This window comes from Dreissena polymorpha, chromosome 5 (genome assembly GCF_020536995.1).
Source record: "Dreissena polymorpha isolate Duluth1 chromosome 5, UMN_Dpol_1.0, whole genome shotgun sequence".
Lineage (NCBI taxonomy): Eukaryota > Metazoa > Mollusca > Bivalvia > Myida > Dreissenidae > Dreissena > Dreissena polymorpha.
Genome location: NC_068359.1, coordinates 116,481,952 through 116,508,788, shown reverse-complemented (window position 1 = coordinate 116,508,788; position 26,837 = coordinate 116,481,952). Strand labels below are relative to the sequence as shown.

Genomic DNA, 26,837 nt, shown 5'->3' with positions numbered 1-26,837 from the left:
AACAGTGCAAAATGCCCATAATATCACTTTAAGCATGAGCACGATGATTCTCGATACTGTTAATAATCGAATCAAATAGCAATGCCCGACAAACCACTAAAACAGGTTTGTTTGAAGAACGCGCCTATAAATACGGATACTTCTCGTGTGGCCGGTTGACTCATATGTTTAAATTTCACTTCCATTCTTCTTTTGGTGTTCTGTTTTGTATCTATAGGTTTATGACCAGAAATATGTTATAATGTAAAATAAGCCGCGAAAACTCCGCGTAACATCCCGTACTGCGTGTGATGCAGCTAAGAACTGCACAGAAAAAGACATACGCTATCCTTGATCTCATTCATTAAACAATTTACGCCGTATATCTTTTTTAAAGATATTTCTTGTTTGAGATAAGCTGACTTGGCTGGCTGCCAAAACAACCACGAATGAATGAATTTGGAAAAGTCCGATTTACCACTTGGCGGTCATTCATGCGCAATCAAAGAAGAGGGACCTATACAAACAAATAGGTCCCTGCAAAGAAGTTCTCAATAACCCGCAATGTGAATGCAGAACATCACTATATAACAAAACAGTGTCATAAAACGTGTAAAAAAATATTATTGAAGCAAAATTCCTAAGCATTGGGTACGGCATAGTTTTTATAATTGTTTGCATATTCATGCGAGAATAAATTCCTCACTTGACGGTCTAGGCCGAAAATATACGAGTGTCTACGGAGACAGTACGAATAATTTTTTCTGATTCATTTTTTTAAGGTATTAGCACTCTAATGAACTTCGTGCAATATCTCCTTCTTTCGTACATATCCGTCAATCCGAACGTTATCCGGGAATGTGCTGAAAACTACGAATACTCTATAAATACGCTATGAAATACTAAATGTAGGATCCGCTAAATACAAAGACAACAAATATGGCCGACATTGTACCTGACAGATTGGTCGTTTAAAGAAAAAGCAATTTGCTATATTGAAAGAGAAAGATTAATAAAAGTGTTATGATTGTTCATATTAATGTGACTGTAGTTAATGATAAACGTCAACTAATGCATGGCAGTGTTGATATTTATGAAAAAAAACGATTCCTGGAAACGCTTGAAAATTTTGACCACTGTTAAGAATAACGTTTAGAACCCGTGTCACTTACAACATTTTATATTGTTGGTGAGAAGTAAAAGGGGATAAAGTGGATTTATGCTTGTGTGATGATAGCCATGTAAACGGGTCATCGTACGGCAAAACCCATCACGTAAAGAAGAGTCTTCAACTTTTCAAGAAAGGAATGCCTTGTTTTGCTATCAACACAAAGCTCGGAACATGAAGGTACATAGATTTTGCTCTTTTTTCAAATATAACAGTTTCATTATTCATAATTGGAGTAAAGTAGATTTTGTAGGAAAAGTGCACCCTGTCAGTGATTTTTACCACATAATCAGGCTCATATTTGCTTTCATTTTGAAAAAGAAAATGTGGAATCCGGGTCCGTTCGCCCTAATTTCTGTTTGCCCTAAATCCTGTTCGCCCTAAATCCTGTTCTCCCTTGGCCCGTTCGCCCTAAATTTTATTATCAAAGCAGGGAAGCAATAAATATAACGAAATTTGTTATCTTTTAAACATTTTAATATATAAATGACAACTTAAGCTACAAACTTGCCAACATGTGTGAAAAATCAAGACAATTACAAAAATTGTAACAAAGCCGTGAAAAGCCAGTAATTTTCTCTAATTGTTTATTATATTAATTAATGAAAACTTTATGTTACACCTTTATTGCCCGGGCATGAGGCTGTTCCTTGATACGCTGTTTGACCTATAACAAAACATAAATATGATAATGCTTTACTGGGAATTATGCATGTGCGTAAAGTGTCGTCCCAGATTAGCCTGTGCAGTTCGCACGGGCTAATCAGGGACTACACTTTCCGCCTAAACTTAACTGGAGACATCATTTAAACGAAAAATTCCATAAAAGCTAAAATTGTCGTCCCATGTTTTAATGAATAATTTAAATATGTTAAAACATTACGTTTCATTTACAATAACTTACAATGGTGGAAGACTTCGCTCGAAGAGGAAGCTTCGGGTCAGCTGGGTGCACGTTCGCATTGGAGCATAGACGGAAGTCACTGCCTTTCTGTAGGACTGTCGCGTGACAACGCATTTTTTCACTTTGCACGCTACACCGCCAGAATGTGGAACTCTTGTTAGCATTCTGGAAATATGTGTATTATCTTACATGGCAATCGAGTATAATATAGTTAAGCACATTTTATGAAATTCATAATCATTAATGAAGCGTTCTCGTAAATTGAGTTGCCCATCGATTGTTGGTCAGTGTTGGTGAGTGCTCTTTCACCTTCATCCGCATCGGTGTCGGTGATTTCTGGCTAGTTTCTTTCCTCACACTGTTTGCATATGAAATGCAAACCATCATTCCGTTGGGCCTGATGATAGGCCTCATTGCGGAAGAGAAACCTATCACCGAAGACGTCATTTATCATATATATCGGTCTTTTTGGTTTGCTTATACAATAAATGGTCTTTTTAATTGAAAAGGCGGACGAAATCGACTAAGGTTATAATATAAATTGACACTTTATCTCTCCGTTTGGAGACCGTTTACATAATTTACGAAATTGGCCTTTAAGTTGCGCTGCTTCCCATTTTAATATTTATATAATTAAATAATAATAATCTTATACCTTAATGTATTTATTATAATTGAACATTTTCTTTGAGGCCAATTTCTACACAATTTAAAATATACCGCTCTGTTTCATTTACATAATTTATGTTTATTTTCTTAATCATACGCTAATAATCATATTAAAGATAATTTCTAAAAAAAATAGTAATTATTATAACAGTTCTGTTTTATAAACATGATTTATGCATGCATCAATATTTAGTATACTCTTTAGGATAATAGTTTCAACTTTATAATCATATTCTACATAACTAATTTCTATATGATTTAGTAATTGTTCTCAACGTTAACTAAATAAGGTTAAAATGACACTCAATCAATCAATTAACACAGACCATCATCTCTTTAATCTCTTAATTATTGGACAACGATCAATAAAGGCCAGTTGCTACTTCACACAGCGCAATACACGCGAGAATTATTGGAAATTGATCAGTTTAGTAATTTGGATATTGATGATGTTTTTATTGAGATTTAATGATGTTTATATGAATTTTAAATTTATTTGCCTATGCAGGGATCGACAAGATTACAAGAATATAGATAATCCGACAGACAGTGGTTATATATTGCTGAATGAAAGAACCATGAACAACGCAAGAAGTTACACTCAAAATCTCATAATCTTAATGATTATAATACACATATTAATGTACAAATAATTTATAAATTTAATATATACAGCTTATATATAAAATAATAAATGATGCACTTTATATTGTGTACATTGTGTTCATACCCCGATATGGAAATGATAATATAGGGCGAACGGACCTAGGGCGAACGTGTAACTAGGGCGAACGGACCCGATACCGAAAATGTGCCATGTAAGGAAAAAGTTGTGTTGTAAATGCGTGGAAATCAAGGACAGCATATTTGAATTTTATGACCGAGTATTGATGTTTTCCTCAAACAAAACAACTAAAAAGAATATTATGTCCCAAGTACAAAAATTACTATTCTGAAAATGATATACTTTTTGTGTGATCACCTAAATTATGTATTATGGTTATTCAAATTAAAATGCTGCATATTTATTATCTTTTCAGCAATGATCAACAACATTGGTGGTCCAGGAACGGTTAGTTACTTTTTTTCAACACTGTATGTTCCAATGATCAATTAAACTTAAAGAAAATGGAAATACATGCGGGAAGGACGTTCATTCATCAAGTTTCAACTATCTCCTTTATAGCAGACAGGCTTATAAGATGGAAACGAAGTAGATATTTCACTGATTTATGTGATTGTTAATGTAGAACCAATGTTTTAAGTAATAAATAAAATGTAACGTTAATAGTCAGTTTCATATCCAGTAGGGATAATACATGTATTTGGTATTAACATTTGGATGAAGAATGTATATTTCATATCCAGTAGGGATAATACATGTATTTGGTATTAACATTTGAATGAAGAATGTATATATACATTCTTCATCCAAATGTTAATACCAAATACATGTATTATCCCTACTGGATATGTGGTGTCTACACTTACTTATTAATCCAGTTTAAAGGGGTTTATCATATAAAATACTAGTAATGACATGCTATGTCGTGAATGTTTGAATAAATAAAAACGATGACGCATATCATAATGGATCATTTCACACTTCTCATGACACACTAATATCAGTTCTTACTCCTATACAAGTCAGTGCTTGTGTATTTGACATCTGTATATAATTATTTTGTTAAATAACTTGAAGAAAATATTGTCAATTTATAGAAACAACTTTGAGAAGGCTTTTTGAAGCCAAATTAAGAAGAAAAGACCAAATATTTTTATTTTAATAAATACAAAAGGTTATAATTATTTAAACACAATTTGCAATTGTGCATAATTTTGTTCGACTGAAACTTATTGATGATCTTATGAACCTGTCTGAATATAAGTACATGTACTAGTCAAATATCAACTTCAACATTTCAGTGATACATTGTATGCTGATTACCTGTGCAGGAGGAAAATGAAACCAGACAGATTATGGACTCAAATTCAACCCGTAAAAAAGCTAGGAACTGAGTGTTCTTGTTTACAGTCATGTGCTCAATGCTGCAACTACATAAATATTATAGCTGGCTCTGGACTCAACCTTATGCATCTTAAAATGATCTTTGAACGGGATGGTCTCAAGAACATTTTTGTAATGAATAACTTTGACGGTCAGCCCATGGTCACCAATGCCAAGCGTCTTTTGGAGACACTTATTCCAACCTGTCGAAGTTCTTCAAAGAACTACCATGACAATCGTGTATTTGTTTTGTTTGTCATAATAAGTTTAATGTTTAATATCACTAGTATCACTAGTCATTGATACATTGATAAATCTATTTTCCTTTAAACGTGTTTGATTGAATGATTATATGTGCCTTGTTACTTAATTATTAATGTTCTTATTTCCCTGTAACATTTTCAAGTCTTATTTATAGAAGAACGCATTTCACGTGCAATTTCAAACAAGGTTAGCAAATCTTACTGCACTGAGTAGGTTCCATCTCACACATGATATATGAGATGTATGTATGTTTATGGGTTTATTATAGGCTTTTCCTCTTTTTTTATCTATTTATAATAATTTTTGAACATTTAGCTCATCTTAATGCTCACATATAAAAAATCTCAAATTCAGTATGGCGTTTCTGGAAAAGGGGGGAAACCTTCATTGTAAAGCGGGAACTTTTCGTTTTCACTGGTGACCCCCATTTTAGCTTATTATTATAAAGCCTATTATATATGAAATATATATAGTGGAGCTATCCTACTCACCCCGGCGTCGGCGTGAGCGTACAAATGTTAAAGTTTGCGTACCAACCCAAATATTTCCTATGTGCCTTGACATATTGCTTAGGGGGTAAATATTTTGCATACTTCTTTACCAACATGACCCCAACCTTTAAACAAGAGCAGACAACTGTATCAAGCATTTTGTAGAATTATGGCCATTTGTACACTTAGAATATGCATACTATTAATGTTAAAGTTTGTGTACCACCCCAAATATTTCCTATGTCCATTGACATATTGCTTTAATATTTTGCATACTTCTTTACCAACATGACCCCAACCTTTAAACAAGAGCAGACAACCGTATCAACCATTTTGTAAAAATTTTGGCCCTTTTTTCACTTAGAATATGCATATTATTGTTAAATCTATGTTAAAGTTTGCGTACCACCTCAAATATTTTCAATGTCCCTTGACCTATTGCTTTCATATTGTGCAAAATTCTTTAACAACATGACCCCAATCTATAAACAATAACAGACAACTGTATGAAGTATTTTGTAAAATTATGGCCCTTCTCCATTTAGAATATGCATATTATTGATAAATCTATGTTAAAGTTTGCGTACCACCTCAAATATTTTCAATATCCCTTGACATATTGCTTTCATATTTTGCAAACTGTTTTACCAGCATGACCCCAATATATAAACAAGAGCAGACAGCTGTATCAAGCATTGTGTAAGAATTATGGCCCTTTTTTGTCTAAGTAACTGAATATGTTCTTAAATTTTGTGTTTAGATCTACTTGACTTCTAAAGTATCAAAGCTATTGCTTTCAAAATTCAAATATTTTCTTAATACCATGAGGGTACTGTACCTGGCAAGTTAAATTGTACCTCAACCTTTGAATGCCTTGACTCTCAAGGTCACAAGAATAAATTTTAGTTAAATTTCCATAACTTCTTAATGTATGATAAGATTTTATTCATAATTTGACAATACGACACTTACCTGAATACCACAATGGACTCCACCCAAACAAAACAATACCCCAAGCCCAAACTCAGAATCCCTGCGGCCCCCCCAAAAAAAATAAATAAATAAATAATTGTTTTCCTTTTATATTTTTGAAAGACTTTCTAATAAATGACCACGCCCCACATTATACCCCCGCTCAACCCTCCCCCCTACCCAACCCACATTTTTTTCTTTTCTTTTAAACATGGTTTAAAAAAAGAAACAAATGTTTATTTACTTTATTTTTGAAGGACCATCCAAACATCCCACCCAAGCTATTGCTATCAAACTTGAAAAAAATAATCTTATTAGTTTGTTTTATGTCTTTACAAATGCTCAATAGATTGTTGAAAATATACCTGAACAATTACCTTGACCTTATTGATTAATTTGATTAATTTCCCCATGATGGCTTATGTTATACTGTCAAGCACTCGAATAGTCGAGCGCGCTGTCCTCTGACGCTCTTGTTTTCTTTATTTTTCATTCAAGCATACATTGTAGATGATTTCTATGTTCGAAGATGGTAATTTCCTTTTGCTATGTTTTTATGCCCCTTTTTGAAGAAAAGGGGGCATATAGTGATCGGACTGTCCGTCTTTCCGTCACACTTTGCGTTGAGGTTTCGAAAAATGCTCATAACTTCTATGTCCCTTGAGATAAAGCCTTCATATTTGGTGTGCATGTTTATATGGACAATGCCTTTCCATACGCACAAACATTTTTACCCCTGTGACCTTGACCTTGAACTTAGGGTCCGCGTTTAGGTTTCGAAATCTGCGTCTAGGTTTCGAAAAATGCTATAACTTCTATCAAACCGTTTATAGGAGGCATATGTCATTCTATGGTGACAGCTCTTGTTTGACAATTTATTTAAAAAAAGACTCGTAACTAGATATGGCAATTTTTCTCGTTTTCGAAGGATGATGACATCACTTGTTTGTTAATTTGTATGCCCCCCTTCGAAGAAGAGGGGGTATATTGTTTTGCACATGTTGGTCGGTCCGTCGGTCGGTCCGTCCACCAGATGGTTTCCGGATGATAACTCAAGAACGCTTAGATCTAGGATCATGAAACTTCACAGGTACATTGATCATGACTGGCAGATGACCCCTATTGATTTTCAGGTCACTTGGTCAAAGGTCAAGGTCACAGTTACTCCAAATAGTAAAATGGTTTCCGGATGATAAGTCAAGAATGCTTAGGCCTAGGATCATGAAACTTCATTGGAACATTGATCATGACTAGCAGATGAACCCTATTGATTTTCAGGTCACTAGGTCAAAGGTCAATGTCACAGTGACTCGAAACAGTAAAATGGTTTCAGGATGATAACCCAATAATGCTTACGCTTAGGATCATGAAACTTCATAGGTACATTGATCATGACTTGCAGATGACCCCTATTTATTTTCAGGTCACTAGGTCAAAGGTCAATGTCACAGTGACTCGAAACAGTAAAATGGTTTCCGGATGATATCTCAAGAATGCTTACGCCTAGGATCATGAAACTTAATAGGAACATTGGTCATGACCAGCAGATGACCCCTACTGATTTTCAGGTCAATAGGTCAAAGGTCAAGGTCACAGTGACCTGAAACAGTAAAATGGTTGACTGGAAATAGGAAAATGGTTTCTGGATGATAACTCAAGAACGCTTATGCCTGGGATCATGAAACTTCATAGGGGCATTGATCATGACTGGCAGATGACTCTTATTGATTTTCAGGTCACTAGGTCAAAGGTCACAATGAAATAAGGCAGTAAAATGGTTGACTAGAAATAGGAAAATGGTTTCCGGATGATAACTCAAGAAGGCTTACGCCTGGTATCATGAAACCATCACCACCTCCACTACCACCACAGTGACAAATCAAAGCGCCGTAGGCGCTGAAGGCCTGGGGCTAGATTTAGGAAGCTTGGAAAGAAGTGTAGTGACTAAACTGAAGTACATGTAAACGGATCCACGCTATTTTGCTGCCAGATACAGTGTACATGTATGCTGATGTTATGAAGTTGAAGGTTGAATATGTTACTCGTGCTTAATATGTCTATCTAGTTTTAAACACTTCGACCTTTAAGCTAAGGTCATTCAATGGTTAAGGTCATCATAAAATAGGTCAGTGGGAAGGTCTTGTCCAAAGGGGAGTTATGGACAAAAATAAAGTAAATCCAATCATGAACCACAAAGTTATGGTGAATGTTAAGTTATTGGGTGCTTTGACTTTTGAGTTCAAGGGCCAAGGTCATCAAGAAATATGTCCATGGGAAGGTGTTGATCAAAGAAGAGTTGTGTACAAATATCAAGTGAAAAAATGATTCTGTAGTATGGAAGTTATGGCAAAAGTATAATTTTAAGGACAGACAGTTCAGAAACCTTCGGGGCATAAAAACAATGTATGTATGAACAAGTTTATATTAAATATTAGATTTATGGTTGTATTTTACAGACAAACATTTTCAAGAGATGAAGAGGAAGATTCATAAGTAAGGCTAGGTTTCTTTAACTGAAGTGTTAATCGGATGTCAAGCTTCTCATTTATACTCTGGACAAGCAGTATCAAGTGTTGACAAGAGCACTGTCAACGGGTGCAGGACGCTGGAATACAAGTGCTTGACACAGACTAAGTTTCAAATGCAAAAAGAGGAATAGTTTCCTCATGTCAATAGAAGTAGGTCATCACATAATCATTCTACAAGAGTGTTGAATTTCAAGTTGAAAGCTTTTAATGATTGAGAAATTGAAGTCGGAAAAGGGGAATAACTCTTACAAAATGGTGAATAGTTGTCTTCTGTTGTCAGTAGATGAAGGTGTTGATATTCTACAAGTGCATAGACTTCGAAGTTGAAAGCTTCGATTGTGTTTGAGAAATTGTAAGTCGGTAATAACTAGTAAAATATGAAGGATAAATTTATGTGCTTTTGTCAGAAGTTGCATGTCATCATATTATATAAGTGTGCTTACTGTCAAGTTGAAAGGTTGGACAATGTTTGAGAAAATTAAGTTTTTTGTTGAGAATTTGCCAATATTTCTATGTACTAAGTCAAAACAAGGGCAGATAATTCCATAAATATAGGTCACATGGTAACCAGCCTTGTCAGTATGGACTTAACAGGCTAAATTGAGCAAGTATTGTAAGTGTGAAGAGGATATCTTTGATAGTCTTTGCAGAAATTGACATTTACAGACAACTAAACAAGCGCGGACGCCGACTACCTGGCTATGACAATAGCTCTTGTTTTGTTCTAAAAGTCGAGCTAAAAAGGGAGATATTAATTAAGTTATGTGTGACTGGTAGACTATTTTCAGTCAATATAATGACAATGATGGCATTTTGAAAGAAAAGTGCTAATGATAATGAAATGTTTGAAAATGGTTTTGAGATCAATCTGAAGGCAGGGCAAAGTTACCAATACCATCGTAATAAATGAACAAGTACTTGGTGCTGAGATAAATTTAATGAACACAATGTATCAACAACCTGTAGAACATGGAAGGTTATTGTTTTTAACATCAAAGCTTAATATAACTTGACATAATTAACTATTAACTAATAATCTAGCTCTACAAAATGATTTTAAAATGTTTGAAACAAGAATGGTATCATGCAATTCTCGTCCTTTTGTGCGAGTATTAACATATGTACTGTAAATGTACAAGGGCTAAATAACAAAGACAAATGCACTAAAAGTTTCAAATGGTTAGACAAAAAAAAAGTAATATATGTCATTTTTATACAGGAAAGTCACCTAAAACATACCTTAGCAAAAACATTGAAAAGTGGTTGGGACGGAGATATTTATCTTAGCGGACAACATACAAATAAACAAGGCATCATTTGTCTGAGTAAAAGTCATACAGGAATAACAGTGGATTACTTGAACGAAATAATGATTGGCAGACAAGCAAGTATAGATATAAAAATACACGAAACACAATTAACATTAATGAACGTTTACGGTCCGAACATAGATGAATCCAAATGTTATAATAAATAACCAAGATAAGAACATTATAGTCGGAGAGGATTTCAATATTGTTCTTAACCCATTATTAGAGATAAAAGAAATGGAAATCTTTATACTCACTCCAAAAAAAGGAACATTTTGAATAACATAATTGAAAACTACAATTTGATAGACATATGGCATACAGTTAATCATAATGAAAGAAAATTCACCTGGCACTCAAACACAAAACCAGCAATATTTTGGAGATAAGATTTTTTTAAATATGCGTGTCTATTTGCAACATTATCGACACATGCAACATAAAACCAGGATTTATGACTGATCACTCGATAGTTGAACTTTTACTGCATGAACTACAACCTGAAAGAGGCCCAAGGTACTTTAAAAGTAAATAATAGCTTCTGAAAAGATACACAATATCAAACACAAATATAACAGGTAATAACCAATACAGTTTAAGATAACAAAGATGCAAATCCAAACACCTTATGGGAAATAATTAAAGGCAAGATACTTAACACAACAATAAGATGCACGTCATTTAAAACAAGAGGGCCGTTAGGCCCTAAGGCGCTCACCTGAGAGCAAAAGGAACTAGACTATTCTGGACAAATGCAAGCTGATTCATGAAGATTAGACCAAAAAAGTGACTTTCAACATTTTGACCTAGTGATCTAGTTTTTAAGCTAATATGACCCAGTTTCAATCTTCGCTAAGATTTCATTGGGACAAAATAATGTTTTGACCAAGTTTCATGTAGATTGGCCAATAAATGAGGCTAATATAGCGTCAACAAGTTTTCACTAAAGCCATATAAAGACAACTGCCCCCCCCCCGGGCGGCAATATTTTTCAACGAATCATAACCATTTTCAAACTCAGCTGAGCTATTGTTAGAACAAATGTTCTGATCAAGTTTCATAAAGATTGGATAATTATTGTGACTTCTAGTGTTAACATTACTAAATAGCCATATAAGGAAAAATGCCACGCCCCCTTGCGGCCATGTTTTTAAACGGACCTCAACCATTTTCGATCTGAGCCAAGATATCATTAGTACACATATTCTGACCAAGTTTCATAGGCATTGGACCACAAATGTGACTTCTAGTGTTATAACAAGGTTTTACTACAGCCATGTAAGGAAAACTGGCCCGCCCCCTGGCAGCCATGTTTTTCAACAGACCAGAACCATTTTCAAACTCATCCGAGATATGGTCTGAAGAAATGTTCTGACTAAGTTTCATGAAGATTGGACAATAAATGTGACTTCTAGAGTGTTTAAAAGGTTTTACTATACACTAAAGCTATATAAGGAAAACTGCCACGACCACTGGCGGCCATGTTTTTCATTCAACTGGAACCATTTTTGAACTCGTTTAAGATTTTATTGGGAAACATGCTCTGACGGACTAAAAATGTGACTTCTAGAGTGTTAACAAGGTTTTACTGTAGCCATTTAAGGAAAAACTGCCACGCCACCTGGCAGCCATGTTTTTCAACCAACGGGAACCATATTCGAACTCGTCCAAGATATCATTAGAACAAATGTTCTGACTAAGTTTCATGAAGATTTGACAATAAATTTGACTTCTACAGTGTGAACAAGTTTTACTATAGCCATAATAGGAAAACTGCCCCGCCCCCTGGCGGCCATGTTTTTCTTCCAACCGGAACCATTTTTGAACTTGTCAAAGATTTTATTGGGACACATGTTCCGACCAAGTTTCACGATGATTGGACAAACAATGTATCTTCTAGAGACTTAACAAGGTTTTACAATAGCCATATTAGGAAAACTGCCACGCCCCCTGGCACCCAGTTTTTTCAACAACAAGAAGCATTTTCGAACTCGTCCAAGATATTAATGGGACACATGTTCGGACCAAGTTTCATGAAGATTGGACAATAAATGTGACCTCTAGTGTTAACAAGGTAAATGTTGACGCTGCACGACAGACGACGCACAAAAGGCGATCACAAAAGCTCACCATGAGCACGTTGTGCTCAGGTAAGCTTAAAAAAAAACAACACTAACTTGAAAATGAAGCCATAAAAGTCATTGAAGCACTTGAAAAACAGATGCATAAAAGAAACACAAATTATACCACCTCCATTGAAGAAGGAAATTCTTACAAAAAAAAATTATAATAGAAAGAATTTATCACACACACCTCAATGGCATAATACTTCGAGCACGGGCACAGCATGTTGAACACAATGAAAACAATACAAAATACTGTGCAAACATTTTATACGTAGAAGCAAACACAAAACTATACTTAGACTAGTGGTTAATGGCAAAGACATAACAAATAAAAGTCAAATAATAGAAGAAGCCTATTTTTCGAAACACTATAAACGAAAGAATGTCGAAAATAACAACCTCTGTAAAATAACACATCATGCTTTAAAGGAAGAGGAATAACAAGTATGTGAAGGATTACAAACTGAATATGAATATTGTGCAAATAATAGAACAAGCCTATATTTTGAAACACTCTATAAACGAAAGAATGTCGAAAATAACACCCTCTGTAAAAAAAAACACATCATGCTTTAAATTAAGAGGAAAAAGAAGTATGTGACGGATTACTAACTGAATATGAATGTGGACTAGCTCTTCAAGAAATGCAAAAAAACAAAAGTTCGGGATCTGAAAGCATCACTAACAAGTGTTATAAAAATAATTTGGAACGATATATAAACACATTTAACTAATTCACTAAATTATTCATTCATTTAACAATGGAGGTCTTACCACGCGGAAAGCAAAGTGTTAATGATAATGAAATGTTTAAAAAATGGTATCGAGATCAATTTAAATGAAGGCAGGGTATAGTTACCAATACCATTGTAATAAATGAACAAGTACGTAGATCAATTTAATGCACAGAATGTATCAACAACCTGTAGGACATGGAAGGTTATTGTTTTTAACGTCAAAGCGTAATATAATTTTGCATAATTTAGTATTAACAAATAATCTAGCTCTATAAAATGATTTTAAAATGTTAGAAACAAGAAAAGTGGCATGTATTTCTCCTCCTTTTGTATGAATATTAACATATGTACTCTAAATGTAAAAGGGCTAAATAACAAAGACAAACACACTTAAATTTTCAAATGGTTAGACGAAAAAAAGTCTTTTACAGGAAAATCACATCACACGTACCTTCGCACAAACATTGAAAAGTGCATGGGACGGAGATATTTATCTTAGCGGACAACATACAAATAAACAAGGCATCACTTTACTGATCAAAAGTAATACAGGAATAACAGTGGATAACTTGAAAGAAATAATGATTGGCAGACAAGCAAGTATAGATATAACAAGCAAATTCATTGAATTGATATCCCCCGCCAATATGCTGCTGGACACAAAAGTGTTATATTTGACACTCAAAAAAGCATTTTTTTCAAGATACAAAGGGCCATAACTCCATTATTAACAGATAATGTACAATGCCATTTGGCGTGCATTATTATCTTATCAATATATATACTCATTCCAAGTTTCAATGAAATCCGCCAAAGCACTTCCAAGATATGGCTGCCGACACGCAAACAAATGCATTTTTTCAAGATACGAAGGGCCATAACTCCGTTATTAACAGATGGTGTACAATGCCATTTGGCGTGCATCATCCTCTTATCCATATATATACTCTTACCAAGTTTCAATGAAAACCGCCAAAGCACTTCCAAGATATGGCTCCGGACACAAAAGTACCTATAGTAAAAAGCATTTTTTCAAGATACAAAGGGCCATAACTCTGTTTTTAACAGATAGATGGTATACAATGCCATTTGGCGTGCATCATCCTGTTATGCATATATATACACATACCAAGTTTCAATGAAATCCGCCAAAGCACTTCCAAGATATGGCCCCGGACACAAAAGTGCCGGCCGGACGGACAGCTGGACGGACGGACAACGCCAAAACAATATCCCTCCGCCTCTGGCGGGGGATAATAATACACGAAACACAATTAACATTAATAAACGTTTACGGCCTGAATATAGATGAATCCAAATTTTATGAAACATTACATTCCAATAAAATAAATAACACAGATAACAAGATGTGTTTGTGAAACACTATGTCCCCGTATATGACGTTTGACCTTGGAGGATGACCTTGACCCTTCACCACTCAAAATGTGCAGCTCCATGAGATACACATGCATGTCAAATATAAAATTGCTAGCTTCAATATTGCAGAAGTGACATTACATGAGCAATTTTGACCCATATATTTGACCTTGAAGGATGACCTTGACCTTTCACCACTCAAAATGTGCAGCTCCATAAGATACACATGCATGCCAAATATCCAGTTGCTATCTTCAATATTGCAAAAGTACTCATCAAATGAGCGATTTTGGCCACATATATTTGACCTCTGACCTTGAAGGATGACAATTGACCTTGACCTTTCACCACTCAAAATGTGCAGCTCCATGAGATACACATGCATGCCAAATATCAAGTTGCTATCTTGAATATTGAAATATTGCAAAAGTGTACATTAAATGAGCGATTTTGACCCATATATTTGACCTTTGACCTTGAAGGATGACCTTGACCTTGACCTTTCACCACTCAAAATGTGCAGCTCCATGAGCATGCCAAATATCAAGTTGCTATCTTAAATATTGAAATATTGCAAAAGTGTACATTAAATGAGCGATTTTGACCCATATATTTGACCTTTGACCTTGAAGGATGACCTTGACCTTTCACCACTCAAAATGTGCAGCTCCATGAGATACATATGCATGCCAAATATCAAGTTGCTATCTTCAATATTGCAAAAGTTATTGCAAATGTTAAAGTTGGCGCAAACCAACAGACCAACCAACCAACAGACAGGGCAAAAACAATATGTCCCCCACTACTATAGTGGGGGACATAAAAACATTTTAGTTGGAGGTGATTTCAATATTGTTCTTAACGCATTATTAGAGATAAAAATAATGGAAATCTTTACACTCACTCCAAAAATAGGAACATTTTGAATAACATAGTTGAAAACTACAATTTGATGGCATAATACTTCGTGCACGGGCACAGCATGTTGAACACAATGAAAACAATACAAAATACTTTGCAAACAATGAACAACTTACAAACGAACAAAAAACTATACAGAAACTAGTAGTTGATGGCAAAGACATTACAAATAGAAGTCAAATACTAGAAGAACGCATATTTTTTAAACGATCTATAATCAAAAATGTTGAAAATAACACCCTCTTAAGAAATACACATCATGCTTTAATTGAAGAGGAACACACAATAATTTGATGTGCCTGCACTTCCAGCTTGTTAAGTGAACAATCAATCGTGCCACATGTTATCTCACATGATGACTCGAATAAACAGCCTCAGACAATGAACAGGAGCAAAAATTAAGTGTACAATTTCGAGTATTGAAAGTCTCATTCTTTAATCAACCATAATCTAATCTAGAAGTAAAAGTGCACTTTTGCCTTTCATAGATAAACTTTCAAAAGGACTTTTCGGCACTACACCAATGGATCATGTCAATTTTCTTGCTGATCACATGAATAAACTAACCATTTATAAGAATGGACAACTGTATGTCAGGTATTAAATATAACTTGCTACCAAACAAATTTATTGACTTTGGATTGCAATCAACATCCTCAAATATGCACGAAGTCATTGATTATGTTACAAGTATTCTTATGGATCAAATAAGAGAAACCAGTAGCATACATGATAAATTAGAAGAATTTAAGTTAGGAGTTCCAGATTTAATCAATGGAAAGACATGTACTCAATGAATGATTTTCTGTTTGCAAGAAATGAATCAAGCTTGTTTGTAACTTTAAAACATTGTAATTTATAACTGAAAGATCCTTTGCATTTATATAAGGTCGAGTCTTTTCCTGTACCTATAAATGCTACATCTCATGATCTGTAGATGAAACTCAAATATTAAATCTCCCTGCTTTCTTATTGATAACTAATGAGTGGCTAGACCCAATTAACTGAATGTGTAGGGTTCAGCCTCAAGTATTGTAAAAAATAATTTTGCCTAATTACTTCTTCATGTTGAATATTGGCAATCTTTGCAAATGACAAAATCAAGCAATACATTCGTAATTTCAGGTATGTTAAAAAAACCGATTATACCTATAGCAAACACAACTATATTTAAAACACTATGAATACATGTATACGTATCCAGGTGACATCAAATTAACAAAACCAAATTATTTTTTTGCCCATTAAAAGTTTTTAAGACTTGTTACTTGAAAAAGAACAAGGGCTGTTCGTAAAACATGCATGCCCCCCATATGGGCTGTCAGTTGTAGTGGCAGCCATTGTGTGAATACGTTTTTTGTCACTGTGGTGGTGGTGGAGGTGGTGATGGTTTCATGATACCAGGCGTTAGCCTTCTTAAGTTATCATCCGGAAACCATTTTCCTATTTCCAGTCAACCATTTTACTGCCTCATTTCACTGTGACCTTTGACCTAGTGACCTGAAAATCAATAAGAGTCATCTGCCAGTCATGATCAATGCCCCTGTGAAGTTTCATGATCCCAGGCGTAAGCGTTCTTGAGTTATCATCCGGAAACCATTTTCCTATTTCCAGTCAACCATTTTACTGTTTCAGGTCACTGTGACCTTGACCTTTGACCTATTGACCTGAAAATCAGTAGGGGTCATCTGCTGGTCATGACCAATGTCCCTATTCCGTTTCATGATCCTAGGCGTAAGCATTCTGGAGTTATCATCCGGAAACCATTTTTCTATTTCCAGTCACTATGACCTTCACCTGTGACCATTGACCTCAAAATCAATAGGGGTCATCTGCCAGTCATGATCAATGTACCTATGAAGTTTCATGATCCTAGGCCTAAGCGTTCTTGAGTTATCATCAGACAATCATGTGGTGGACGGACCGACAGACCAACACACCAACATGTGCAAAGCAATATCCCCCTTCTTCGAAGGGAGGCATAACTAGGAGAAGTAGGAGCTTGTTGTAAAAAGTATGAAAAAGTAGGAGATTTATATAAAAAAAAACACTAGGAAAAACAAGGAAAACTAGGAATGCTGAATAATGTCATGTATATGTATAACAGTTTACTGAAGTTTCACTGAAAGTACTTCCGATCCTTTTAATTGCAGCCTTAAGTTTGTTTTTTGCTCTGCAAAGAAAGATTCTGGATCCAAGTCTTCTTCAAGTTCTTGTGGAAGGGCAGCCATTAATAATTGTGAAGGAATTGCCCTCACAGAGTCATCATCGAGGAGAAGTTCTGTAACGTCATCTTGTACAGAAGCACCAATTACTGTAACCGTCACATGTACAGTTGGTTGTTCGACTTTCTGGAAAAATAAGGAAATACTTCATATGGCAATACAAACATTACCTTTCAAGGATAAGGCAGCATCAGACATTAACAAAACAATAGAAGTTGTTTGTTTGTTTTAACGTCGAACCGACACGTTTAATGGCTATATGGCGCCTTTTCCCGCTTGTCATGGTGGAGAAAGAGCCAAGGTGCCCCCTCGAGCATTTTTAATCATGAGTGGGCACCTGGGTGGAACCATCGACCTTCTGTAAGCCAGCTGGATGGCTTTGCCAATTGAAAAATTCAACTCCCAGAGCGAGGATGGAACCTACATCTGTGAGAGGCAAGTGATCTAAAGTCAGCCACACAGTGACGAACGCTTCTTAAATTGAATTAAATTAAATCGTAATAACCTTGCGAAGAATCAGATTGATTTTTCATTAAGAATACTAATTAATTTTTATGTCTAGACAGAGCAACTCGGGGATTTCTAAAAATTTTGGGGAAGGTACTGGATGGATCCTTTCAAATGGGAAGGAATGTGTTGTGAAATCTAGAATTTGGGGAAAACCTAAATAGAACATACTTTTACTCAGGAACAAGATACCTTTAGTAGGCCTTCAACATCAGCTTTTAAGGCAATTTGTCTGTCACTGGCATTAAACATATCAATGATCGAGTCTCTTACCTGGATTAGGGGAATATGTTTGAATTTGGGAAAAGCCTCCTTTTACGTGGCACTTACAAAATTCCTTGATTAAACTTGATAGAGGAGCATTATAATGGTGCTACAGACCAAGTTTGATGAACATCTATCGAGAAAGGACGTTATAAAGATGCTACAGAAGTTCATGAGAGGAAGATTTTTTAAAGCTTTTTCTATTTTTAGCTCTCGCGGTCCCTAATAGGGGCCAAAGACTTTCATTTGAAAAGAGACAAACAAGACAGGCTTATGTGATTTATATGTTTAAGTCATATTCAGCTTATATTTAAGGCCTTTCTCCATAGATGTTAGTCTTAAATAATGAAGACAAACCATGTTTATCAAAGTTAAAGTCAATAACAACAGGTGACTCTTAGCATTGACTTGACATAGACTTGAAAAGTGTCCATAGGACACGGGTGCCCCCCTTCACAGCTTATTATTTACATGATTAGCAAAAATCTTACAAGTCTTAAGTCTCTCAAATTAAAAGCAACATAAATTAACCAAGGGCCATAAATGTTACACGGTGCGAATCTTCACATGATGAGCAACAAGCCTATTAAGTTTCGGGACTGTAGGAAGAAACTCCTTTAAGAATAATTCTACTAAGTCAGGGGTTACAACTCTGATTTACCAATTGAAACAAAACTAAAAAACCTCAGATGCACAACTTCACATAGTGAGCAATAATGCTAAGAAGTTTCAAGACAGTGACTGTAGGTCTTTTCTTTCTTGAAGTCTCAAGACTGTAGGTCTTATACTTTTATAGATATGCGCAAACTTTTTTAAGTATAATTTTACTAAGTCGAGAGCCATAACTCTGCTTTAAGAAATTGAAATCAAATGGAAAACCACAGGTGCACAAATTTACATTTTAAGCAATAATCTTATGAAGTTTCAAGGGTGAAGGTCTTATACTTGTGTAGATATGCATGACACAAACTTTTTTCAGACGCACGGAAGGACAGCAAACAGATGGACAAGGGCTTTTTTGTTTGGGGGGGGGGGGGGCACAAAAATAGGCAACTTGTCATGGTGTTCTGCGTATGCAGTCAAAATGTTTACTTACAGTAACTGAAGTTGTGTAGGTAGAATTGAAGCTGGTTTCAGTTGTGTACTTTGTTTGGTAAGTGTGTATTGTCAAATCAGTGATTTTGACGTGATCCCCAGTTCTGACATCTTTGTTAGTGTTTCTCCACAAAGCCACTTTTACTCTGTCCACCGTTTCATCCTGTATGTAAATTGATCTTATCTTTGTCGGAGTTTTCGACTTTCCTACCAGGATGTCGCGCTTTTCTTCATCCTGTATAACATGATTACATACATATTGAGTTATAGGCAAAATTACAACAGCTGTCAGTAATGGTGTGCATGACTTGAAGGAAATACAACATGCTGACCAATATTCCTGTTAAGTTGCATGTCTTTAGCTCAAGCATTTTGGAGGTTCACGCGACGCAGCATTTTGGGACAGACAGACCCGCAGACAAGTTTCATTAAGAATGGACAATAAATGTAGCCTCTAGAGTGTAAACAAGGTAAATGTTGACGTTGCATGATGCACGACGGACAAATGGCGATCACAATAGCTCACCATGAGTATGTTGTGCTCAGATGAGCTAAAAATGGAGTGAAAAAGGGTTAAGATTAGTCATTTCGAGCTGTTTTTATGGAGAGTTAATTGTATAAGGCCTAACGAAAAATTATGTTTATTTCCGGTTACCCGATCGACCGTCAGAGTTTACCCCTGACTGCAATTCTTTTATTTAAAAAATCGCGAGTGGACAACAACGATATTGTTTGACACTATTTGGTCCCTATGTATATCTCAAAAGGCCTGAAGTTTAAACCACGCCGCTATCTTTGAAAATGGCCGTCTCCTCAAGCGTAGTGGCTTGACAAGAAGGCAGAGCTGCCATTATCTTCCACCATTTTGGAATTCAGGGTAGGGGAAAAAATTAAATGACGAGGCAGAGTCATGTTTATATCTAATACAACCTGACTTGTTTTAAAATGTTAATACATTTTAAACATTATTTCAAATTATTGTAATTTAATTTTCGGTAGTTTTTTTTATTATTTAATTATAAAAACCAATCGTTCCCTCGATGCGAAGTTTGACAGCTCTGCATTCATTTAAATGTAAATGTTTCCGTGTTTTATTAAATGCAATCGTAACCTCCAGTGTGAAACAGTACTTGATTATCACAAGAAGGTCAGTATCTGTAATATCTTGATTTGTTTTGTGCGGTAACCTCCAGTGTGAAACAGTACTTGATTATCACAAGAAGGTCAGTACAGTGAAAACTCTCTTTACGACCACCTCGGTATTCCGACCAACTCGCTAAGTCGACCACCATTTTTCAGTCCCGATTTGTTCCTTCTATATTTCAATGGTCGTTACACTCACTAATCCGACCAACCCGCTAATCCGCTATTACGACCACTTTAATCAGTACCAATTATCGATATTGTTCTTAATTGACACCCGCCAAACGACCAGTAATTTTCACACCTTACTTGATCTGATGTTGTGGTACTATCGGGCTTGTGTACGAAGCCATTCTGACCCAATTAACCACAATTAACGACAACGGTTTTTGGCATCGATTTGCGACACAGGTGTTAGATTTTCGGCACTTGTTATAATTTTTAACCCTTGATTGACAATTAGCTATTATTATTATTGAGTCTTTGATGGGTAAATTGTTAGTTGTTTGGTACACACTTTAAAGATTTATTACGGCGAATAATTTAACAGTTAGGATATTTGAGTAACACGGTTTTGTTCGTGATGGATATAAAAACCGACTTTTATACCATATCGTTATTCAAAATGGATAAGCGAAAACGGAAAGAGTTGTGTTTAAAAGAAAAGATTGATTTGATCGACGCAAGTGATGGGAAATCTCAACGACGATTTATTCGGCAATCGAAAGACTCGGGTTCAAGCTATTCTAAAAAGAAAATCTCGACTTTTATTCGACAAAATGCTAAGCAGACGACAATTGACTCATTCGTTAAGTAAACATCAAGGATCTTGATGAAAAGTACATATACATGTATTTACACTTCTTTAATGAACAACTTGAAATACTATCTTTGTACAATGTATAAATACAATGTATAAACGGATGACTGTTATATTGTATGCAAACAGATAAAAGTTCAGTGAATATTTACGTTGTTGTAATTATATGTCCATCAAATTCATGAAAACTCAGAATTAAGACCACCTCGCTATTAAGACCACTTTTGAAAAGTCCCACAAGTGGTCTTAATAGCGAGTTTTCACTGTATCTGTAATATCTTGATTTGTTTAGTGCGTAACTTTCATTTGAATTATTTGAAACATGTTGGTACAATACGAGTACGAACATCTAATAATTCCGAACATTTTCGAACCAAATAAAAAAAATCCCAACCTACTGACCCTCATTGTTTTGAGCGTGTAACCGGAAACATACATGTTTTTTGTGTTAGGTGTAAGGTAAATGTGCTAGTCACAAATGCATAAAATCACCATACAAAATATGGCAGATGACTATTTTGTAAACAAGTTTGACCAGGTTTAACATGTTGGTGCAAATTTATACAGTAAGCTACTATGTAATTTTTTATGGAACACATTAGGGGACTTTAATGAAATGAGCGCCATCGCAATAATTAGACATGTTTTGCAACCAATTCCAAAGGTATTATAAGTACACTGTATTATTTGAATTTGGAATAAGCCATCAAACTGGGAATGGACATTGTTTTGTTGATTTTCTAAAACAAAACTGTTCCTTTCATGAATTGAATTTATGTTTGTAATGATTTATTTAAACTTCAAGCTTAATAAGTAATAGGAAATTGCTGATTAAGCTTTAAGTTCATTTTAATTGTAGTTTTCAACTGTGTGTGGCATGGACTTAAAACATTGGTTCTACATTAACAATCACATAAATCAGTGAAATATCTACTTCGTTTCCATCTTATAAGCCTGTCTGCTATAAAGGAGATAGTTGAAACTTGATGAATGAACGTCCTTTCCGCATGTATTTCCATTTTCTTTAAGTTTAATTGATCATTGGAACATACAGTGTTGAAAAAAAGTAATTAACCGTTCCTGGACCACCAATGTTGTTGATCATTGCTGAAAAGATAATAAATATGCAGCATTTTAATTTGAATAACCATAATACATAATTTAGGTGATCACACAAAAAGTATATCATTTTCAGAATAGTAATTTTTGTATTTGGGAGATAATATACTTTTTTGTTGTTTGTTTGAGGAAAACATCAATACTCGGTCATAAAATTCAAATATGCTGTCCTTGATTTCCATGCATTTACAACACAACTTTTTCCTTACATGGCACATTTTCTTTTTCAAAATGAAAGCTAATATGAGCCTGATTATGTGGTAAAAATCACTGACAGGGTGCACTTTTCCTACAAAATCTACTTTACTCCAATTATGAATAATGAAACTGTTATAATTGAAAAAAAAAAGCAAAATCTATGTACCTTCCTGTTCCGAGCTTTGTGTTGATAGCAAAACAAGGCATTCCTTTCTTGAAAAGTTGAAGACTCTTCTTTACGTGATGGGTTTTGCCGTACGATAACCCGTTCACATGGCTACAGTCATCACACAAGCATAAATCCACTTTATCCCCTTTTACTTCTCACCAACAATATAAAATGTTGTAAGTGACACGGGTTCTAAACGTTATTCTTTACAGTGGTCATAATTTTCAAGCGTTTGACATCGTATTTCCAGGAATCGGTTTTTTTCCATAAATATCAACACTGCCATGCATTAGTTGACGTTTATCATTAACTCCAGTCACATTAATATGAACAATAATAACACTTTTATTAATCTTTCTCTTTCAATATAGCAAATTGCTTTTTCTTTAAACGACCAATCTGTCAGGTACTATGTCGGCCATATTTGTTGTCTTTGTATTTAGCGGATCCTACATTTAGTATTTCATAGCGTATTTATAGAATATTCGTAGTTTTCTGCACATTCCCGGATAACGTTCGGATTGACCGATATGTACGAAAGAAGGAGATATTGCACGAAGTTCATTAGAGTGCTAATACCATAAAAATGTATCATAAAAAATTCTTCTTACTGTCTCCGTAGACACTCGTATATTTTCGGCCTAGACGGTCAAGTGAGGAACTTATTCTCGCATGAATATGCAAACAATAATAAAAACTATGCCTTACCCAATGCTTAGGAATTTTGCTTCAATATTTTTTACACGTTTTATGACACTGTCATGTTATATAGTGATGTTCTGTATTCACAATGCGGGTTATTGAGAACTTCTTTGCAGGGACCTATTTGTTTGTATAGGTCCCTCTTCTTTGATTGCGCATGAATGACCGCCAAGTGGTAAATCGGACTTTTCCAAATTCATTCATTCGTGGTTGTTTTGGCAGCCAGCCAAGTCAGCTCATCTCAAAAATCGGTATGAGTACTATGGCCTAGGGGCTTCGCCTCAGGCCCAAAACGTATTCACACAATGGCTGCCACTACAACTGACAGCCCATATGGGGGGCATGCATGTTTTACAAACAGCCCTTGTTCTTTTTCAAGTAACAAGTCTTAAAAACTTTTAATAGGCAAACAAAATAATTTGGTTTTGTTAATTTGATGTCACCTGGATATGTATACATGTATTCATAGTGTTTTAAATATAGTTGTGTTTGCTGTAGGTGTAATGGCATTTTTAACATACCTGAAATTACGCATATAATTGCTTGATTTTGTCATTTGCAAAGATTGCCAATATACAACATGAAGAAGTAATTAGGCAAAATTATTTTTACAATACTTGAGGCTGGACCCTACACATTCAGTTTAATTGGGTCTAGCCACTCATTAGTTATCAATAAGAAAGCAGGGAGATTTAATATTTGAGTTTCATCTACAGATCATGAGATGTAGCATTTATAGGTACAGGAAAAGACTCAACCTTGTATAAATGCAAAGGATCTTTCAGTTATAAAATTAGAAGTTTTAAAGTTACAAACAAGCTTGATTCATTTCTTGCAAACAGAAAATCATTCATTGAGTACATGTCTTTCCATTGATTAAATCTGGAACTCCTAACTTAAATTCTTCTAATTCATCATGTATGCTACTGGTTTCTCTTATTTGATCCATAAGAATACTTGTAACATAATCAATGACTTGGTGCATATTTGAGGATGTTGATTGCAATCCACAGTCAATAAATTTGTTTTGTAGCATGTTATATTTAATACCTGACATACAGTTGTCCATTCTTATAAATGGTTAGTTTATTCATGTGATCAGCAAGGAAATTGACCTGATCCATGGTTGTAGTGCCGAAAAGTCCTTTTGAAAGTTTATCTATGAAAGGCAAAAGTGGCACTTTTACTTCTAGATTAGATTATGGTTGATTAAAGAATGAGACTTTCAATACTCGAAATTGTACACTTAAATTTTGCTCCTGTTCATTGTCTGAGGCTGTTTATTCGAGTCATCATGTGAGATAACATGTGACACGATTGATTGTTCACTTAACAAGCTGGAAGTGCAGGCACATCAAATTATTGTGTGTTCCTCTTCAATTAAAGCATGATGTGTATTTCTTAAGAGGGTGTTATTTTCAACATTTTTGTTTATAGATCGTTTAAAAAATATGCGTTCTTCTAGAATTTGACTTCTATTTGTAATGTCTTTGCCATCAACTACTAGTTTCTGTATAGTTTTTTGTTCGTTTGTAAGTTTTTCATTGATTGCAAAGTATTGTGTTCAACATGCGGAGCCCGTGCACGAAGTATTATGCCATCAAATTGTAGTTTTCAACTATGTTATTCAAAATGTTCCTATTTTTGGAGTGAGTATAAAGATTTCCATTATTTTTATCTCTAATTATGCATAAAGAACAATATTGAAACAAATTTTTCTAGTAAAATTCATTTTAATTAGTAATTACTTACCTGATATCATATGCTATTTACTCCGATAGGATCGTAATTTATCCGAATTTTTCGTCCGAGGAATCCCACACTTTTCAGAAACCCGTCTAGTAGGACAGAGTGGTCACATTTAGTGCCGTGTAGCCGCACAACCAAAACGGGACAATACCCATAATCCACTCTTATTCCAATAAAAAATATGAAATATTAGACGAAGAGCGGGGTGGGAGGTGGGACTTACCGATATCAGGTAAGTAATTACTAATTAAAATGAATTTTACTAGAAAAATTTGTTTTAATAGCTTAATTACGTTACCTGATATCATATGCTGAATTTGCAGCTGAGGCGGGAAGGTTCGCGAAAATCTCCCCATCACAGCGGAACCCATATCTCGGGTTCTCAGCTAATCTTCGTTATTACGGTATTAACTTAATTCACGGATAAGCGTAATATACCTATGCCGTAGAAGATACTACCGTTTGTGCAACCACAAGGGGGCCCAACAAATACAAGTTGTCCTGTTGGCACTCCAGAGAACGAAGATAAAAAGATGAAAAAGTAGTCTGATTCCTCCAGAAAGCAGCTTGAAGCACGTCAGAGAGTGGGGTATGATTAATATATGCCCACGAAGCCGACATTGCTCGTAATTCATGCGGTCTAATCTTAAAAAGGGATGAATCCCTTGAAGAAAGAGAAGAGTAAGCCCTTTTTATAGTCGAGGCTACCCAACGGGAAATAGAAGCCGCAGACACATCGCCCCCCCCCCCCTTTTAAGGGAATGAAGAGTCTCTTACGAGAACCTCGAATAGACTGAACTCTACTAAGATAGAACTTCAAAGACCTGACAGGGCAGAGGAGTCTATCTTCATCTTCATTACCACAAGTTCTAGAAAGACTTGGGACCTTGAAGGGTTTAGAAGCCATAGAGGGGAGTTGATTTTTAGCAAGGAATCCTGGCTGACACAACAAGGTGACAGAGCCATCGGAGGAATCAAAACGAAGATGGCTTTCTTCGATAGAAAGAGCATGAATTTCACTTCTACGTTTGGATGAAGCCATGGTAAGAAGGAAAACGGTCTTCCAGGTTAGGAACTGTAAAGAAGCCTGATTAAGGGGTTCATAGGGAGCTTTAATAAGCGATCCAAGAACACAAGCCAAATCCCATTTGGGGGTAAGAGAACGAGACACAGGACGTTTAAGTTCCATGGCTCGGATCAGTTCCGAAATGGCTGGGTCAGCACAGACTTGTGATGACTTACGAAAAGCCAAGGTATGCGAAAGCACAGATCTGTATCCTTTGATGGAGCTAAGAGAAAGTTTCTTATCATCAAAGAGATAGATTAGAAAATCCGCTATGCGTCTAGCAGAGGGATTGAGGGCATCAATTTTCCCTCGAACACACCAATTAG

At 35.3% G+C, this 26,837-nt stretch overlaps 2 long non-coding RNA genes across 2 annotated transcripts; one reads left to right on the top strand and one right to left on the bottom strand.

Moving 5' to 3' along the window:
• The first annotated feature begins 720 nt into the window (after window positions 1-720).
• LOC127831870 (uncharacterized) lies at window positions 721-5,059 on the top strand. Its single transcript, XR_008026532.1, has 3 exons — window positions 721-1,327; window positions 3,761-3,933; window positions 4,647-5,059. It is a non-coding gene; the product is annotated as an uncharacterized LOC127831870 (long non-coding RNA).
• Window positions 5,060-9,917: 4,858 nt separating this feature from the next.
• On the bottom strand, window positions 9,918-25,500 carry LOC127832549 (uncharacterized). The gene is made up of 4 exons (XR_008026953.1): window positions 25,449-25,500; window positions 19,547-19,780; window positions 14,875-17,805; window positions 9,918-14,721 (listed from the first exon to the last, which is right to left on the bottom strand). It is a non-coding gene; the product is annotated as an uncharacterized LOC127832549 (long non-coding RNA).
• Window positions 25,501-26,837: the final 1,337 nt, after the last annotated feature.